The 15,386-nt window shown below is 42.1% G+C and overlaps 1 long non-coding RNA gene across 2 annotated transcripts in view; it reads left to right on the top strand.

The window, feature by feature from the left end:
• Positions 1 to 13,162, top strand: part of LOC124073180 — a 101,706-nt gene extending 88,544 nt beyond the window's left edge. The window contains exons 3-7 of one of the 2 annotated variants that reach the window (XR_006845655.1): positions 8,080 to 8,213; positions 8,424 to 8,553; positions 11,319 to 11,421; positions 11,503 to 11,599; positions 11,882 to 13,162. This is a non-coding gene — a long non-coding RNA (uncharacterized LOC124073180). The remainder of the gene's footprint in view (positions 1 to 8,079; positions 8,214 to 8,423; positions 8,554 to 11,318; positions 11,422 to 11,502; positions 11,600 to 11,881) is intronic. The other variant, XR_006845654.1, reaches the window with a different exon arrangement.
• Positions 13,163 to 15,386: the final 2,224 nt, after the last annotated feature.

The following is a 15,386-nucleotide window of genomic DNA, read 5'->3' as shown; positions in this document are numbered from 1 at the left end:
TACTGTGTTTTTAGAAAAAGAGAGAAAAGTTGATGTGAAGCAGCAGCACATTCTCTTCTCTGGTTGGATTCATTATTTAGGCTCAACCATCAATATTGTATCGCTCATAGTTCCTGGAGTGTTGATCCCTACTGCACATCTGCTCTGACTTTCTGGCTCTGCCATTGAGTTTGAATTGACTTGTGTTGAAAACTGAGACTATAAAATGAGGTTTTTATGGCTGCATGCCGTGAATTTCAATGTCAGTACTTTCGTCAAAGATAAATACTGTATATAATGTCAAATAAGAAATACAAACAGAGCTTTTGTTCTCAAAATACTGATTGGTAGATTGTACTTTTCCTGAACAAGTCAAACAAAACAGGTAGAGCCGCTTGTCTCCAATTTCACAGACGTCTCATAAAATAAGTAATGTTGTCCTCCTCCTCCTGTCCTCAGTGACATAGGCCAAGCGCCCATGTGTCACCTTAAAGACCCACTGACTTAACTGCATGTCTGATTACCAGACGTTCAGACCAGAAGCACAAAAACACTGTGTTAAAATAAATGCTAAGGGCTTTGTTGCTTAAGGTACTAGCGAGACTATGTTGTAAGGCTGTCTTCAGAATCAGAATTCTTTTATTTATCCCAGAGGGGAAATTCTTTAAAATCCATCATTCTTTAATGGGTCGGTATTCTTAAAAAAAAATTGCAATGAATCACTGAATAGCATCTAAAACCTCCTCCGTTGACAACTTTTTAATTTTGTTAATTTGATGTGCTGCACCCAACAATATTTGTAAGTTTTTTAAAACCAAGAAAATGAAAAGCACAGCACACACTGGCTATGTGTGTGTGGAGGTGAGAAAGAAGGCAGGGTTTGAAGCTTTGTCGTATGCTTTCCGCTTTATATATGTACTGCAGAGGAAGAGAAACTCTTGAAAGACCCACACTGTGCATTGTGATTCCCCTTTTTTCAGTCAACATGTCTCACCTCTCCTTCACCTCCCTTATGATGGCACTCGATTCAACCTTTCTGTGAGTGTGGGTCAGCCATAAACACTAAAGCCATGTGTGTTAGGATAACATGTAGCTTGTTTCAGGCATTGCTGAAAGCTCTCTTGGCACCCTGGTTATGCCAACACAGTGGTCTCATTAAAGTGAATGAGGGGCCTTTTGTTTTTTCGTGTAGTCCATGAGGGTTGTCCCATGATGAATTCGACAAGTGTTTGAGGGCTCTCTGATCAACTTTGGAGCGCTGTTGTAATGATTAAAATGATCCTGTGTTTTGGTATACAAAGGCATGAATTATGTGCTGTGTGGCTTAAGCAAACGCTGTTCCATCCCCACACATCATTGGGGTCCTTAAAACCTACCTTCACTTAGACACTTTGCCATTTCTGGATGTGATGTCATTTGAAGTTCTGTAAGAGTTCAGTGCTTCGGGCTTAGTGTGGACGCTGGAACTGGGCCACACTTTGATAAGAAGAAAATGGAGTAGCATTTTATCGTCTGACCTCTTATTTTGGCAGAAAGAGCAGCTTCCTGTTTGCTGTCTTAAAGAAGGACAGACAGGGAGCAGGTGGACAGACTGAGGATCAGTGACCTGTGACGGGCTGTGGATACACCTGCTGAAGCTGCAGGCAAAACAGACTGAGAGGTTTAGTCGTATCACACGGATGAATCTGAGCCCAAAAAAGCAGACATGAAATGAGAGAAAAAGGGCAGCTGGAACAGGAAGGCTGGAAGCATAAGAATTTTATTTCGGTGCTGCAAATGAATAATTTCATGCCAGTGTTACAATTGCCAAAGGCAATAACACTCTGGAGAGAATTAGCAACTGGGAGGTTCATTTCACCTCCCAGTTAATCACTCATCACTTCAGAATCCTTCACGCTCGTGGACGCTATTTTAATCAAATAACACATAAAAACAAGTGTCAGTAATGTTTTCAAATTTCATCACATCTCCGCCAGGGTGGTAAGTGGCCATGTTTAATTCATCGTTTTCTCTAAATGATGTGGAGAACAGCGCTCGATATTGTTCTGGACAACGGCCGGCTACTCCAAATGATGAAAAACCCGCTAATTGTCATTTCCTTTGTTTTAAATTCATGATCCCTAGTCAAAGCCCCATGCTTGTGAGGGATGACCACGCTTCATTTCAAGGCATGCAGACTGTTTAGCACCATCTCACTCACCATCCCTCTGTCCTCTGCTTTGTTATTGTCTATCTCATTATGACCACTGTTCCTCCTCCCTTGTTCTGCTTGGCTTGCTGGCTGACAAGCTGAGCGTAATGGAGATGGGTAGGAAAGGCTCCCAGCATTGCCCTCGAGCACAGAGATATGAGAAAACTGAATAGCAGTGAGAATTATGGTAATGGGTTCATTTGGACTTATGATAGTTTGAATTAGCTATTTCTGTGTGATCTTTTTTTTCCCACATCCTCTCCAGAAGAACGCCAACAAGTTATTGAAGATTAAAAATGGGGTTGTCAAGGAAATCACCAACAGACAAGCGGCAATGTCTCGCCGTGATCTGGAAGATGTACAGCAGAACATTATGAATCCATTTCGCCTGCTTTCAGGAGATGTCTCTTTGTTTTTTTACTACGAATATTAAGAAAAAGCAAAAGAAAGTCCAGTAAGCTAACGGGCACCGAAGCATGAAATAATATTTTAACTGTATATCGAAGCTGAGTGCACAGTAATAGGCTTTGCCATTGAGTTTATGTAAGGATCTTACTCACAGAAGAGGACCCTGTGAGTATTGATCAGTGGGACAGATTCACTCGCAGCCTTCTCTTAAGATGGACCGGTCTCTCTCTCTCTCTCTCTCTCCGTCTCTCTGTCTCTCTCTCTCTCTCTCTCTCTCTGTCCCTCTCTCTCCGTCTCTCTCTCTCTCTCTCTCTGTCTCTCTGTCTCTCTCTCTCCGTCTCTCTCTCTCTCTCTCTCTGTCTCTCTCTCTCTCTATAGGCCTTTAATATTTTGGCAGACTTCTTATATTAACTCTCCACATCCCTCTTCCAGGAAAAATTGTCCTCAGCCTCTTTCACTCTACACCCACACACACATACACATGTACACACACACACACACACATAGAGTGAAACTTTGCCTCCACTTCTTCCTGTTTCTCCCCGGCCTCTCTTGTTTTCCCTCCCTCACTGCCCAGGGGTGCTCATTTTTCAACAAGCTATAGTTTGCTTCGACCAGCTTGTGCATCTCACACACACACACACACACACACACACCAATAAATAATTAAATAAATAAATCAAACCACACATACGCACACGTGCAGCTGCTCGAGGTTGTTTGCACTATAGATTTGCAAAGGAAAAACATCAGCGGCGGATACCTGGAGGTAATCACTGGGAAATTAATTTGAGCAGATATGTGCGAGTGGCGATTGATTGTGTGCCTCCTGCGCTGCTGTGATGCCCTCAGTAAGGCGGCGGGCCTTCATCTGAAGCACTTTTACAATAACAGACATCCACTTGCACATACAGTATATATATATATACCTCAAAGCTACAGCAGCAAGATGAGACGTATGGGGAATACTAACAGTGCCTCACTGGGGCTCGAGGTGAGAATAAAAGCATGCAAGCTGACATACTCCTCTCATTACATCAGGGATTGCAGATCTCATGTTTCATGTATCTTGATGGGTTAAAAAAAAGTAAGCCAGTAGAAAAGGTGGGAACCGTGCTAGGCGTACTAATGGATAATTTAGCACATATTGTGGATTTGCATCTTTCTCCTCTTTGTGGAAATGAATTGCTCTGAATTAACATTATCAGCTGTATTTGTAGATCTTTGATTAATGATGCTCCTCCCTGGTCGTCTGCTCCCTAATGCAGTATGTATACATTGTTTTTCCTTCGTATCCTCTGTGAGTCTGAATGGACTGCAGCTGATCACACATGCAGCGCAATGACAAATAACTGCGTTTGCGCATCCAATTTGCATTAAATCAAGCTTTAATGTCACTTCATTTCAAGCTTGATGAAAAAAAAAGAAAACAGAATAAAAGCCCCTTGTGAAGATCTGTTTCCACACTGGTTGTTGTGTTAAAACTCAAACAACTGTGTCTTCTCTTTGTTCTGAGCGACGAGGCCAACGCTGAATCCGAGTCAAGCTGGAGCGCTTTAGCTGAGCTTGGCTGAACCTCGTTATAACTTTTCAATTACAGGATGATTGAAGTCTGGGATGAGTGCAGAATCAGAAACTCTCCAACCATTCGCGGCCTTTTTAATCATTCCCTTTGGTTCAAGGGGAAACTATGAATGAGAGAGCCTAATGAATGGCCCCTGTTAACTGTGGTGCCAACTGAACATGGGCTGCTGTGTTGTGTTTTTGTTGGAGAAGTTGTTTTTGATAAATTGAAATTGTAATCATTGGAAAACAACAGAAGATGGAGCGTGTAGAGCACACTGTAAATGCCCAAATTTGTGATAAAACACATTTGGGGGATGCAAGCAGCAGCTGCCTCTTTCTGTTCTCTTGATGCTCTCAGAATAGTCTGAACGGAGGGTTGGACCTCAGGCACAGGGCTGGGGGGCTGGCCAGAGGTGGCACAAGGTCCCCTCTGGAACCTTTTGCCCACTAAAGTTAGAAGGTGAGAGATAGTTGGCTTGATGGAAAGTCAGTCCATCAACCACAAAGAGATGCAAAATAACCACAAAGTGTTGAAAATTCTCCCCAAAATATCGCAAACTCACCCCACAAAATGACCCAAAAGAGGCACAAACGACAACGAGACACAAAACAACCAGAAACCAATGCAAAAAGGCACAAATTTACCACACAGAGATGCAAAACAAACGCAAAAACGACCAGAAGAAGACGCACTGCTTGGTGTCGCGGCTCTGTGTAGGAGAAATGAAGGGTTTTGCATGTCTGTGTCATGTCTGTCTGGCTGTAGACTATTCGAAGTTACGAAAAGCTGCTGTTTATTGACATTATTTCATATTAGAATATTCGAAGTTGATTGATACACTTTCACTTACTGCACTGAATAAATGTTGTAACTATTAATAATATATAGCATATTATTAGCAGGGATCAGGGCTTTAAAAGTTTCTCAGCCCGTCTCTGCAGAGTTCAGTCTCAACAGACAAATGAGTTAGGTTTGTGCGCACTTTGAGAAACAGCAAAAACAGCAGAAAACCAGGACAGCGTTCGTCTGTGATACGATACAGTATGTTTGGTGATGTCAACTCATCTCATCCGCTGGCAGATCATCTCATCCCACTCACTGTCTCACTGAGTGACATCCCTCTATTCTGTTTCCTGTCGCTTTGGTAGCAGCAGGCCACATGGGGAAATCTAACGCGCCTTAAAGCTGAATGTTTTGCTGTTACACGTGGGTGTTTTTCTTTTCTTTCACACAAACTTCCTCCTCTGCTTTTCTGCAAGCCTTCCCTCATCTGAAGAAGTCATCCTCTGGTGCAGTTGGTGTAAGAGCCCAGCTCAGACAACACAAGCCTGCCAACAGTCTGCCGCAGATTCCTCCAATCCTTCTTCACAGTCGTCTTATCCCAGGCCTCATTATCCCAAGGCTCTGGCAGTCATCAGCTGCACAGCAAACGTCCACAGAACCCGCTCCGAACGGGCCCAGAGCATCTTCATTATGTTTCCAGAAAACTCATCGCGTACGTTGCGGCCCCACTAGGAAGGCCCTTATGCATTCCTTATTTCACCGGGATTTGAAGCAGTCTTCCCTTAGAGAAAAGTGAGAAAAGAGTCTATTTCTGTAAAAGATCTGATATGCATTCATTTGCTCATTTGCTGTTTCTATGGTGAAACCAGCCTCTTTTCTTCCAGGATCTCTCTCTCTCTCTCTCTTTTACTTCTTTCTTTCTCACTCTCATTTAAAAACCTTAATCTTCACATTTCATATTTTGGGGCTTTGATCAGTTTTGTGTGGCGCACATCATCATGCAAGTGGTTTCATACAGCCGGGGGCTACCATCATTATTATCAATCAAAATACAGTCTGAGGCGTTGCAGCACGCCAACGTCCAGCCACAGTTCGCTTAATTATACATCACAAACAAAAGTCCTGCAGGCTTCAAAAGGTGTGAGCCAGTGTTTCTGGTGGTGCATTGTACAGTCTTTGGAGGTGGACTCGAGCGCTCAGGTGTCTCCTTGACAGTATTTAAGGGCATTCAACTTAAAAAATGTAAATCCCAAACCTTTATATTCCGCTCTCTCAGACAGCTACAGTCCGCTTTCTGTTGTGACACGTCATGCCTGCCTGCGCTTTCCTTCTTTCTCTCTTTTCATATGCCCCTTTGAAGTCGGGCTTTCTCGACAGTCTGAGCTCTCCTACACTTGTCATTAGGAGCAGCAATACCCTCCCCCGCCTTGTATGTCCCCTACATGTCTTATCTCACCCAAGAGGTTTAAAGCTTCACCCAACGACTGGCTGATCAACTCCCTGTGGGGGAGAGAGAAGTGAGATTTTGATACAAGCCTTTAGTGTCACTGTGGAGGAATGAAAGCAGCATAGTCTTTTTCATCATTAGTGCCTAATTACATATCCTGCTTATAGAGTAAGAGTGGCTCCTTTGATGTAACACTAATTAATTGAGATTTAAAAAAAAAAAAAAAAGAAAGATAGAAAATACATTTCTTCAGTCACTTTGGAGGATTAGGAGAAGAACCAGAGTTTTTATGGTTGTGATTATCTGCTCTCTAAAATAGCATTTTGGCAATTAAGGTGATTAGACAAAATGAGAACAATGAGAATCGATAATGATTACACAACGTTTCAGGGTAAATCACTTGTCTTTATGAGACTGCCAGAGAAACACATCACAACCTGCAGACCGGAATAACACAGCAGAGCCCAGAAGAGCACCGACTTCAGGTCTTAGTGGGGTCAGGAGAGGGTCGACACAATTTATTGTCCTGCTCATGCGCTTCTGTCGCCTTTAGTTGACCTTCTCCCCCGAGATCACAATGTCGTCATAATGAGCTGTTAAATTGGACATGAAGGTTCAATCATGACCTTGATGAAACAGTCTTGGCTCAAGGTAGCGTTAGCTCACTTATTTTCACAGCTTTCAACTGCATCTCACACTCTTTTTTGACCAGTGGAGTTCGCTCACTCATCATCATTAGGTAGTACGAAATTTCAGTCTCGGGATAAGACTTGGTCCTGTATAGGGGGACCCCTCTTGTGCATTTGAGTTATTGTTTTCCATGGCCTCCTTTACTTCTGTTATGCGGTCTCTCGTACACATTAATGTCAGTAAGGAGACTCAAACTTGGCTGACAGGATTTCCTCAAAATGCAGCGATGCAGGGCTTATTAACCGCTACTGAAATGCATCGACTGCATCTGTTCAAAAAGGCATCGGATGTGGAGGACCTCCCTGATCTTTCTCTGGGCCTCAGTTGACTCATGGTCAATGGTTTTGACCCTTTTCCAGTTGATGTTTGGACTGGTTCGGTTCTGGTGTTCACAGAACACTCCACTCTTCCTCTCAGAGGGGTCCTCTCTTTTGAGCATACCGTAACAGCAGAGATCTTAACTTGTTAAATAGTTTGCTGAATCTCGTCACTTGATGACCAGTTAGATGCTCTGGCAGTGCAGTCACATGAGACAGTCCCACTTGGGTGTTGGTCAGCAGTAATTCTAGCAGTTCTCTTCCTGATCTTATGTCAGGGTGGGATTCTCACTCCATACGTGTTTTAGTGGGACTTAAGTAAGGCAACCTTTGTTTATGCTAAGCTAAGCTAATCTGTGTCAAGCTATAGGGGATTGTTTGTCAAATAAGTTGTTACTGTGCCATTTGGATCCCCAAAGCACCTTCAGATTCCTTTGAATTTAGTTTGCTGTTATCCAGTCCCATTAAAAAACAAACAAACACATCCTTTATGAGCTATTTTAGGGCTTCAGCTCATTCAAAATGCAACCACTCACATCTTAGTACCAAAAAACGAAATCATATCCCTCCGATTCTCACATCCATCTCCATTTGCCACCTGTTAATTGCAGAATCGACTTTAAGATCCTGTTACCTGTTATCCTGTTGTGAAGTTCTTGATGGTCTAGTCCAGGTTATTTATCTGACCCTCTTCCAGTCTGTCCACCTAACAGATTTCCCAGGTGACCAGACACGTCAAGATCAAATTCCCAGAGCTCGTCCTTAATCTGTCGATTGAACATTGAGTGCTGATGCACCCGAAGCCCTCCGTGATCCTGAGGATCATGCAAGGTTTGTGTGAATATATGTGTGTCTCTGTGTGTCTCAGTTTTAACCTTTTTTTTTTTTTTTTAATTGTTTTGTCACCCTGTAAAGCACTTTGAATTGTTTTTGTGTGCACTGATGCTCTAATTAACTTGAATATGAGTGCTAAACTAATTGAATGTTGCTGTGACCTCTAAAGGGATAATAATCACGCTCTTACACTGCAACACTTGACAGGATCCATACGCAGATTTGTATTGGTCCCGAGCTGGATGGAAGCATTTCCTCCTGGGGAAAACTGTGATCGTGATGAAAGGGTAACAATACACAGCCTTGGGAATCATTGCTGCGCAATATTTTGCAGATGGTGAGTATAATTAGTTTCCTGGTATTAAAGGCACTTCCAGTACTTGGTCCACTGCATCCTTCCTCTCTCTCTCTGGGTAATATTTAACCTCGATAATGTAAAGCATTTTATGTCTATTATTTCACTGACATGCTAAAATGTTTTTTTTTTTTAGTCACGCTCCATCTAAGGTAGAATTGTGACAATTATCTGTTTACTACTTAAAAATTCCAGTTATTAAAACTGTCATTTTCATAGTTTTGGCCTTTTATATTTGTCAATAATAACTACTTTGCTCTCAACAACTTTGTTCTCACAAGTGCCGAGATCTGTGAAGGTGGTGGGACGCGACCACAAACATTTAGAATCCAATGCATGACGTAGATTTAAAAAAAAAGATGCCAGTGCTCTGAACCATCTCTGTGTGAGTGTTGGGGATCTGATTTAAGTTATAAAGTCGGCTGTGATCTCACCGTACGAAGTTTTAGCTCATTAGTGCGTAGAAGGTCAGTTAGGTCCATCCTGGTGCTGTGTGGGAAGATTTAAATAATTAATGAAAGTATCCATGCTGTACCAGCTGTGCGTAAAATGGTGAGAGTAAGTGCAACTCTGCCAACAAGCTGGACTGACCCGCATTAATATATACATATATATATATGTATATATATATATATATATAAGACTAGAAGCATGACAGGCTGCCAGTCAATGTGAATGGCACTTTGCAAAAATAACATCCTGGCAGAGCTGCTGTGGTTCAAGATTTCAAAGTCATTGAGAGGCGCAACATAGCTAAGTGGAGCAAATTTCAGGTGCAGAAAATAATACATAGACATATTCATACATGCTCTGCTAGACGAGACTGTTGATTACTGTCATAACCCCAGATTCTATGAGTATAAGTTGGGTGGTCTGACAGATGGACTGACTCCATTCAACTGAATGACAAGGCTGCAGTTTTTCACTCAGGGCTCAGATTGGTCTGAATGTGCCTTTACTTTTGTCACTTGTTTTTACTCAAATTCTATTTTCTAGTGCAGTTATGGCTTAAACTATGAAAATAAGAGTGTGAACTGGTAACAGCTTTTCCAGGGTTAAAAGATTCCTGCACAAAACACACACAATTCGTGAATTATGTAGGGGGTCAGGGCCTTAGCGATTCAAGTAGTCTTTGTATCATGGCTCAGCTGAGTCCTAATCGTGCTCCAGAAGGGTCTGTCATGCCCGAGCTCTGCCTTCGGCACTCTCCTGCTCAGGAGCTGTCAGTGTCTTCCTGCCAAGCCACAGCGGGCGAAGACGCAGGAAACCAGCAGCAACCTCCACCTCCACACACACACACACACACAAACAGGAGCACACAACTGCTTAAAAATGAAAAGAGAGAAAATACAACTGCATTTTCTTGACACTGACTCTGTTACATCCCAGACATGTTCCATATTCATGCAAACATAATAGATCTCTGTCACCCTCTGTCCCCTGTTGCAGAAAATTGACCGCATAATTAGCACTTGAGGACGACACCACAGGTGAATCTGCTTACTCATCTTCTCTGCAGATAAATGAGAGCACACACCGTCGCACACCTTGTGCTCATCAGTTACCCAAGTGAGACAGGTGGTGCTGGGTAGTCGGCGTGTATGCCCTCTCCATAGCAGTATGTGCTGGCATCCTCCCCTGCCATACTTTTGCCGCCTACGCACACGAGCGTTGCAGATGGGCTCTGTTGTAGCGTGAAACGCAAATGCTCCTTTGCAGTCCTCCGTGATAGTGAAACAGAGTTTTTACATTCCTACCTCTCGAGTTTGACAATCTCAAGGTCACAGCACCGAGAGAAGTCACTCATACAGCAAAATATTTTGTCCTATTGCTGAAACTATTAGTCAATTAGTCTACCAGTGGAAGAACAGAAAATTACTGGATAAGCTCTTTCATTGTTTTCGCTTGTTCCAGTTTCTCAAATTTATGTTATATCAAATCGAGCAGGTTTTAGACTGTTGTTTGAACAAAACACAGGAAAATTTTTTACTCTTTTTAAAAGTTTTATAAGTGAAACAATTAGTCAAGAAAATTATCAATAGACTTAGCAGTAATAGTTACAGCTCCACACCACAAAATAAGCTAGTTAAAGACTCCACCCTGGGTTTTAGGGAAATCTGTGATGGGAACTGGTAAATTAATGGACAGATGAATCGATAATAAAAATGGCCATTAGTTGCCATCATACCTTAAAAGGTTTGGCTCACCAAAATTGCAATAAACACGTTTTCTCACTCACTGTTGGTTTAACTTGAATAACAAACTGAACCAATGAGACCAAAACTATCAGCACGGCTAGAAATTACAAGAGGAAATGTTTTTCTTCCCTGAGCCTTTAAACTTAAGCCCCTACAAACTGTGCGATAACGACGGCCTTGCAGGTTCAGCGCATCTTGCACAGTGTCGTGTCACACTGTGCAAGACAATGAAATCTTGCTCGCAATCTGTCTCACTGCACAACATAACGAATGCCAGAATTACAATCGAAACAGAGAAAAACATGCACGCAAGGACACTAATGTTATTAACTCATCCATCTGTGATGCTGCCATAGTACGAGCACATTTTGACTTTTGCTTTGTCAGTCGTTGTACTGTATGTCACTTCACGCTGTATTCCAACAGTCTGCAGAGGTGAGTCGTAGCAGCAGTCACACTGTGTGAATTTTGGTCCTGACACTTTAGATTGAGGCTGTCTTTGATCACAAATGATCTAACTTGGATGTGTGTGGCTCTTATATCTCACAGGGTGGTGTAGGATCTCTGTTTTATAGTGACATCCAGAGGTTTTACCACCTTTTCTCCCACAGTTGTCAACAGGGAGCCCAAAATTACAGTGTGAGGAGAGACGGTAGGTCGTCCAGGTCACAGGATAGTTGTGGTAGAAGTACTCGTTTGTTCACATTGAATCCCTGACATCCTCTTTCCTCAGGTGGTTTCACACCGCACTTCGCCTCCGACCTCAAGACTCGCACGTGATCTCAATGGCTCTCGGGTGGCGTAACGTGAAGGACATATTCACTGACTGAGTGAGTGATCAAAAAACATCTCAAGAATTCACCAGCGAATCCATTTGCCTTTGATTTATTATTGCTAAATGCTCTTGGCACGTTCATTTTGGATCAAAAGGAAATTTTTAGGTGTCATTATGTCAAATTATTTTATACATTTCTCTATAATTAAACCTGAGAGGGTGGGTAATTTATTGACAAAATCTTGACTGTAAAGTGTACACATCTTGCGTTGGGAGGGCTGTGGGATTGTCAGTGATATGAATGAATGACCCCTGCAGTTTTACCCCCTGCTGTCAGGTTCTTGATGCTGAAGAAGAGGCAGTCAGGCATGAATCCCATCTGGACAATCAAAGAGATTGGACTAATCTGATCTGCCTCGTATTCACCTGGGTGTGATTAACCGTGCCTGATTTAGGAGAGAGGGGAGAAAGAAAAGATGAATGAATATTTCTGCTTCTAGCGCTCTCACACATGACTATTGTACTCAAAAATGGCTCTGACACATCTCATTATGAAACACAAGATGTGATTTGGTACACTGCTGAGCTGTGATCAAATGCGGGAATTCATTCAGATTGCCAGTTTTGCCAGTGACAAACCTGGCATTTCAATGCGGTTTTCAAGAACTGCAGCTTTTCGGATATGAGACGAGTCTAAAGGAGAAAAAGGTCAGACTTGTCAAATTCACACAAACACGCACTTTCAGCCACGAGGGACGAGTCGAGTGAACGCGCTGACCTCACGGCCACAAATGCGTGTGCTCCCTCAGAGGGTAACCGTCAAGATTAATGACCGACATCAACATCCGCTCCCTGAAGGAAACAAAGGCATTTTAGAGCTACCTGTATGGGTGTGCATGGATCAGTGGTGAGCTACAGTACAGTAACTCCATTCAGCATCATTCATTGACAGCAGGTTATGGTGATTAAGTGCTCCTTTATCAGTTCGAGGGCTACAACAAAGGTACAAAATAGGATTAAGCGGAGACGTGGAGACGCTACCACTGCTAATGCTACGGCCCTTTGAGAATCTGCTGGCAATGAGAAGAGCCGAGATGCTGCAGGGCAGGATTACTGAACAAAGAGATGGAGGGATATGGAATGAGGTGTGGGAGCCTCCCTCCACTACTTTCATCTTGACATCCAAACCTCTTAAGTGCTTCCCGTATCATCAAATTCTACTCGTTGAGGCAGCCTCGTTCGTTTTTTTCCATCTCTCACGACCGTGGCGTGTTGTCTGTTGTCGGATGAGTTAGTGCTGAGAGGCAACAGCAGCGGACGTGGTTGGTTCAAGCGGTGAGAGGGACAGTCATTCATCAAGAGGAAGTGAAGTGCAGTAGAGGCATTAAGTGTTAGGTAGATAAATGGCTAATAACCTCAAGGAATGAGTTGATTCATCACTTCCTAAAATGAAGTTCATTAAAGGACTATCAGTGGAGATACATCAGTGTCTCCTACTCCAGATGTTTGTTGCAGTGGACGTTAAGCTTTTCCTCCAAGAAAAATGTAAAAAAATTAAAAAAAATATTGTAGCTAACCTTTCTCTGCCATTTTTTCTTGCAGTGCAAAGTAAGAACTGTGCTTCATTACAATTTTGAGGTATTTGTACTTTTCCTGAGTATGTCATTTTTAAGATACTTTATATTTCTAGTCCACTACATTTTAGAGATGAATATTTACACTTTACTTCACTACATTTACCTGACAGCTTTCGTTATTTTTCAAATCATCGATTTAACTTTTCAGATTTACAAAAACAAAAAAAACAAGGTTACTCACATAACCTTGGTTCTCTGATACATACCTCACTATGGCATACAATTTGTGTATTTCCACTCTAAGCTTCTCAAATGGTTTCATAACTGCTCAAGGACCAAAAACTTAAAAAAAAAATAAAAATCTGATATTTCACTAAAAAAAATTAGATTAAAGAAATTGTCAAAAGTCATTAATCATCTTGTGACCCCTCAGATTTACATCAAAATCTTTTTCTTTCTTTGAAAAGACCCTGACACATAAGATGGGAATCACTTAACTAAACCACATAACTATACAATAATTAAAAGTCTAGTGCCTAAGATTTAAGAGGCTCTCTGAAGTTGAGCATAACATTCATATTATATGTTGTATTTTATAATGAGACTTTTATATCTGGAGAGGGTCAGTCTACCATCTTACTATGTTGCTCTACAGTGGGCCAGAAAGGACAAACCAAACGCTGGCTCCACAGAGGGTCACCATAGTTACTGTACATGCTTGAAAAGCAACCTCACCACTAGATGCCACCTTTAAAATGACAAGCTGCAGTTAGTTGATGGATCGATCACTTTGTCTATGAAATGTCAAAAAAAAAAAAAAAAAGTGACTTAGCTGAAAATGTTAGGCTTTGTATGACCAACAGTCTTTTACATTCACAGTGATATAATACAGAGACGAGCAACAAATCCTCACACCGGAGAAGCTTGAGTCAGAGAGTAACTGCTTGAACGATCAATCTTCTCAATCACTCAACGTTCTGTCAGTACACCAATCGTTTTAGCCCTAAAACATAGATGTGTTGTGAGTGTCGATGTAAGAAACCGGAAACACATTTACAAACAAACATTCTTTTTCAAAAATGAAGAAAAAATAAAGATTACTACCTGAGCAGAGCTGCTGCTGCTTGCACAATGCAAGAGTGGAGCCTGAGAACAAACGGGCGCTAAGAGTAACCTTTGCCAACCAAAGTGGAAACTTCCCCACGCGTCCATTCATGTGAGGATGTACGGCCCTCAGTGCTTCCTCACAATACCATTTATACTGCGAGTACTGCGCACTGAGCTCCGAGGCCCGGCCCGAGACGAGCTATCACTAGGCAACAGGCAGGAGGGAATCCGCAGCACAGCACAGGCTGTGTTACTGCTGCTGCGGCGAGCTGTGTGGGCTCATGACAGATAACGGTTTGGATATAATTGACACACTGATGGAGGAAACCCCACCCCACAGAGGGTCAAATTCAAATTGTTGACCTTCGTATACCCTGAGAACAGCATGGAGGTAATATGTTCTTCTGTTCTGGCCTCAGTGAGGCTAAAATCACCTAAATTATCTTAAAAGCTTCAAAGACAAAAATTGCATTAATGACTAAATTGGAAAAATACCCCTTATTATGTTTTCACGGGGTAGGTTAATCTCTTTAAATAAATTACATTCATTGGGATTAGAAGTAGAAGGAGCGGGTCATCAGAAAGTATTTGGTATTTCTTCTTGAAAACTTGGAACTTTCTTTCTGGCCAAAACACGTCAGAATTAGTTAACTGGTGTTTTTACCAGATGAATGAAGGTTTTGTGTTACTGAGCTCATAATTTCAGCGTTAGTGTGGGTATTTTGCTATGTATGCGACCACTCTTCCTACCGTGCCTTTGGGTGCATTGGATTTGAAGGTAAGAAACTGAAGGTGTGTTAGGCTACGGAAGAACCCATCCGATCAGCCGCCTTGTTGTTCCAGCCCTGGTCAGCATAACTAATAAAATGGCAACCTGGGGCCACAGTATTGAGATATATTTTTTTTTTCCTGTTTATGTTGTAATGTTGTTCTCCCAGTTCACATCCTGCCAAGTACCATACAGACCGTTTAAATAAACTGGAGCGGACAAACAGGACTGAAAACACGACCTCCCTGGGAGATAAAAGCTCATCTATAAAAGGTAAAACCGCTTCCTCCTCAAATCAGGAAAACTGAATATGAGGGTCTATTCTTAAATAGGTTAGGGATACATTTTGGCCTACAAAACCTGTGATAAATGTTAAAAGTATTCCCTCT

The sequence above is a fragment of the Scatophagus argus genome, chromosome 2, assembly GCF_020382885.2.
Source record: "Scatophagus argus isolate fScaArg1 chromosome 2, fScaArg1.pri, whole genome shotgun sequence".
NCBI lineage: Eukaryota > Metazoa > Chordata > Actinopteri > Scatophagidae > Scatophagus > Scatophagus argus.
This window is presented reverse-complemented; position numbering and strand designations above follow the sequence as displayed.